Source organism: Lolium rigidum, chromosome 1 (genome assembly GCF_022539505.1).
Source record: "Lolium rigidum isolate FL_2022 chromosome 1, APGP_CSIRO_Lrig_0.1, whole genome shotgun sequence".
Lineage (NCBI taxonomy): Eukaryota > Viridiplantae > Streptophyta > Magnoliopsida > Poales > Poaceae > Lolium > Lolium rigidum.
In genome coordinates, this window is record NC_061508.1 from 117,952,248 (window position 1) to 117,957,791 (window position 5,544).

Sequence of the window (5,544 nt, forward strand, 5' to 3'; positions counted from 1 at the left end):
ATGAATTATGCGAGAGTGTGCAGGTATTTCAATGGACCAAGTTAAGAGGAAGTTATTATCTTTATCACTTAAGGGAAGAGCTGCGGAATGGTATAAGATGTTGAAGAATTGCCGATCTATTGGATGGGAGGAAATTGTACCTCCCTTTTATTCTAAATTCTATCCTCCAAGTGAGATTCATAAAGATCGGAATCAAATATATAATTGCTGGCCTTGAGATGGAGAGAGTATTGCCCAAGCGTGGGGGAGATTGAAGTCACTAAGGATCAAATGTCCCATTCATGAGCTCCCCAGTAATATTATTATTAATAACTTCTATGCAAGGCTTTCTCTTCATGATAAGGATTTATTGGACGCTTCTTGTTCTGGATCATTTACACGTATGAAAGAAGAAGCTAAATGGGATATCCTCGACCACATTCAGGAAAATACGGAAGGATGGGAGAATGGTAAAGGTAGAAAGTCACATATAAATTATGATTATGAATGCATTGAATCTTTTATGCGAATTGATGACTTTCATAATACTAGTGTTGTTTATGGTCTTGATTCTCAAATTTTGCAAATTGTTTTATGGCTTTTTCCTCTTATCTTGATGTTCCCAAAAAGGAGTGGAACAAGTACCATGCACCTTATAAAGATATTATTAATTGTGTTCCTGCTAGAAATATTGAAGTTTGTACTGTTGATCGTGTTTTGCCTGAACCTTATATCAAGAAAGTACCTTTGCCAAGGTAAAGGAACATTCTATTTTAACTAGTGTGGTTAATAAAAGTACAAAGAAAACTGTAGAACCTGATGAACAAGTAGCTATTGAACCTGCGGTAGCAATAGTAAAGGACCTTGTTACTGAAAATGTAGAATATGGACACATTATCTTATGTGAAGATGCTTCTAATATTGTTTCACATCATAGTAAATCAAAGAAAACTAGTGTTCGTGTGCTTTCTGTCAGAATAGGTGATTATTGCTATTATGGTTTATGTGATATTGGTGCAAGTTCAAGTGCTATTCCTTATGAGATTTACAGGGAAATTATGCATGAAATTGGTTATTGTGAACTTGAAGAAATTGATGTGGTTATTCAGCTTGGTAATAGAGAAACAATCTCTCTAATTGGTATTGTTAAAGATGTGAAAGTTTTATGTGGTAAGATTAAATATCATGTTGATTTTCTAGTACTTGGTTCAGCGGCTAGTAAGACTTGTTCTATAACTTTTGGTAGACCTTTCTTAAATACTTGTGGTGCTATTATAGATTGTAAGAAGGAGAAAATTCTTACTAAATTTGAGAGAGTGTCTTATGAGTTTAATTTTTCTAAGTTTGCTAAAGCTCCTTGTGAAACTGAATTGCCTAATGAAGATTTTAGATTAGAGCAACTTGCCTCTATTTCTCTTACTCCTAATTATGCTTTGTAGCAATATATGGAGGAGCACAAAAGTGACATCTTTATAAAGGAAAGAAATGAGATTGATGAGATTCTTCTTCGTCAACCGAAGATGCTTAAGCACAATTTACCTGTGGAAAACTTGGGTACCACACTACCACCCAAGGAGGATCCTGTTTCGATTTAAAACCTTTACCTGATGATCTTCAATATGCTTATATTGATGATAAGAAAATATATCCTGTTATTATTAGTTCTAAACTTTCAGGACAGGAAGAGGAAAGATTATTGGGAGTATTGAAGAAACACCGAGGAGCTACGGGATATACTCTTGATGATTTCAAGGGGATTTCTCCTACTACATGTCAACATGCTATTAATATGGAACCTGATGCGAAGCCAGTTGTTGAACATCAACGCCATTTAATTCCGAAGATGAAGGATATGGTAAGAAATGAGGTATTGAAACTCCTTGATGCCGGTATTATTTATCCTATTGCTGATAGTAGATGGGTTAGTCCCGTGCATTGTGTCCCTAAGAAAGGAGGAATTACTGTTGTTCCTAATGAGAATAATGAGCTTATTCCTCAAAGAGTAGTAGTTGGTTATAGGATGTGCATTAATTTTAGAAAAATTAACAAAGTTACTAAGAAAGATCATTACCCTTTACCTTTTATTGATCAAATGTTAGAAAGGTTGTCTAAGAAAACTCATTTTTGTTTTCTTGATGGTTATTCTGGGTTTTCTCAAATTACTGTTAAGAAGCAAGATCAAGAGAAAACCACTCTTACCTGTCCTTATGGAACTTATGCTTATAGACGTATGCCTTTTGCTTTCTGTAATGCTCCTGCTATGTTTCAAAGATGCATGTCTGCTATCTTTCATAGTTTTTGTGAATAAGTTGTGGAAGTATTCATGGACGATTTCTCCATCTATGGGACTTCTTTTGATAAATGTTTGCACAATGTTGATAAAGTTTTGCAGAGATGTGAAGAAACTAATCTTGTTCTTAATTGGGAGAAATGCCACTTTATGGTAAACTAAGGAATTGTTCTTGGATATAAAATTTATGAAAGAGGTATTGAAGTCGACAGAGCCAAAGTCAAAGCAATTGAGAAAATGCCATGTCCAAGGGATGTTAAAGGTATTCGTAGTGTTCTTTGTCATGTGGTTTATATAGGAGGTTTATTAAAGATTTCTGTAACATCCCAAAATTTTGCAAAATTTTGGAATGTTAAAAATAAATTAATTTATGTTTGAATTGTTTGTCTTGATTGAAATTCCGGAGGAAATTAAAACTTTTGTGTAGTATTTAAAAGGTTTTTGTCAAACTAGTGTTTTCATAAAACAATTAGGCACCAAAATGTTTTCAACAAAACTTTTTGTTTCTTTTAAGGTTTTGAAATTATAAAAAGTTTTTCTTTGATAAACTAAGCCATGTAGGCATATGTGCCATATTTTGATAATTATAAATCTATTTCAAAAATAGAATTGTGCCAAAAAAAATCTATTTAACATTTCAAAATATATTTCTGGAAATATTTTGACCTTGTTAGAATCAAATCTGAGTTTGAAATTATGTTCAAACAAAAGGGATCGAAAAATACAAAGAAGAAAATAAATAAAAAAGGGCCAAACCAACCAAACCTGCTAAACATGCCCATTTTCTGGCCCATGAGACCAGCCCACCAGAATCGAACCGAGCTTGTGGCTCGTCTTCCTCCTCATCTTCACGTAACTCTACACGAAACGTACAGCCATGGCAACCATCTCCTCCTCTTCAATTTTTCCATCAATTGTGTGGCCGTTTCTTGTTGAGTTGAACACGAAAGTTACTCCAACTTTAATAGGGAATCCATTCAGGGAATTAATTTTATATTTAGTGGACTTAATCTCCCAAACCGTCCAGGTGCACCGAATGCCACCGGTCGGCATAGCCCTCCCAATCTCTCTTCTCAGTCCATCTCAATACGAACCGAGGAGAGCACCGTGTGTCCCTTGTTCTTCTCCACCACTTTCATTCACAAAGTTTCTTCCGATGAGCACTGTACTGCTCGTACCAACCATGCCAACCTCACCCATAAAATCGAGTTCATCATCAAATCTTGTCATCCACGGTGAGAATCTTGTAGATTCCTTGCACCAGAAGACGTTACTCGTCGAGGGCTACCTCCAGGACATGAGGGTACATCATGTTGTCGTTGTTGGTCGCGGCGTCATCGGAGTTCATCTTGACGGTACGTCGTGTACAATACAATCTGGATTGATTCCTTTTACCAGAGTAAATTTCTAATCGTCACCTACCTCCTAGACATGGTTGTGCGTCAAATCGCCTATGTTGGCCGTGCCGTCGTTGCACGAGACGCTCACAGCCACCGGTGTGACCGGACTTTCAGAACCTTGCCGAAAACGCCACTATCTTCCCCGAACATCACCTATGTCTCCCGCCTCCGTTCGTCCATCACCGCCACATGAGGAAGAGGAGCACGACTCCAAGGAGATCAACGAGTTTGACGGGCTCGCAGCATGTCTTCGTCCACTTCGCCAAGACGGAGTCGAACCTGAAGATCGCTATCGTCAGTCGCCGAGGTTACCGCTGCCGTTTCCTTCGTCGTCGACGTCGTGGTACACGCCAGCCTCGTCGCCTTCGTCCTTCACCATTGTCCGTCACGGTCTGCATGCCAATGTAAGCCACCAACGCTTCGTTCATGGTCATGGATGAGTTTCAGTTTCGATCAGATTTTTTTTAACGCATTCTCTGTGCGCCGTTAGATCTGAATCTGAAGGTTAAAGTTAGGCCAATTAAGGGAACCGGTATCAGCCTAGTGTTGTTCTTCCGTTCGATCGGTTCATCATTTGTGCTAGCTAGTTCACTTCTGTAAACTTATAAAATCCGTAACTATATATGTAGAGCTCCGTTTCGAACAGTTGTTCTTCCGTTAAATTTGTAATTAGATTTTCTACAACTTTCGTGTAGAAAAATTTTCAATCCGAGAAACTTTTTCGGACAACTTTTCTGACACCAGTAGAATTAAACCGCGTATTGTAAAATTCATATCTTGAGTTCTACACGTCGGTTTTCGACAAATTTGGTATCGTTGGAATTGTTATCAAATATAGAATCCAATGGAACCATTAGTCTCATATTTTGTAGACAGAAAATATTCGAATCTCAAATGAGGGATATTGAGTATTTTGTGATAGCTTCAATTCTACAATTCCTCTTGTCATGATTCCTTTTTCATAAAATGAATCATTTGATCATACCTATCCACCAATCTGATTTATACACTTTCCACCTTATTGCAATATAAAGCCTATTATCCTATTTTCCTATTTTAAATTATTCAAATGACAAATGAGTTATTTGAGTAATTTAACATGTCATTTGCTCATACCTAAACCTATGTGAAACTTGTACTATTTTTAATAGTGTTGTCACACTATATTTAATAGTATTATAGTTGCACCATTTGAGACTAGAGTGAATCCTATTCACATGGGCCATTCAAATTCCATCTATACTTAAGTATCCTACCATTTGTTTCCAATATATCTTAGACGATCCATTTCCATGTATTTGACTTTAGCCATTCATTCTATTAAATTCATATCTTGCAAGCCAATAAATAACAACTTGTTGTTTGCCTTGCTTGATTTTGTTGTTGTTGGAATGTGTGTTTATGTTGTGCTATTTTTATTTTTATAGTTCGTTTGAAGAGCGATGTGTTTTGTTGAGAGAAAAGGGAACAATCTTCAACCACCAAAAGGCAAGTGACACACCAATCACAAATGTCCCAGTTTTACATATGCACTGTAGTAATTTTTGTAGTATGCATGTATATGATTATATGCTTTGCTATTCACACCTAGTAGAATAGGTACTTGATCTTGACTTGTATCTTTTGTCGCCATTAAACTTAGTAGGATGCTTAGCTATGCTATTGTAATAACCCAGAACATAGGAACAACGAAGGGTAGACTTAGAAATGGGATGTGCATTTCATCGCAAAACGGGGGAAATTTTCGCGCCTTATTGCAACTAAACCTAAGAGGGATCGAGGTTCTCTCTCATTTTGCACTTAGGGTTAGGCAATGTGAGTTAGGGAAATTTCGACATGATCTCTTTTGTATCTTGTTGATTTGGGGAATTGATT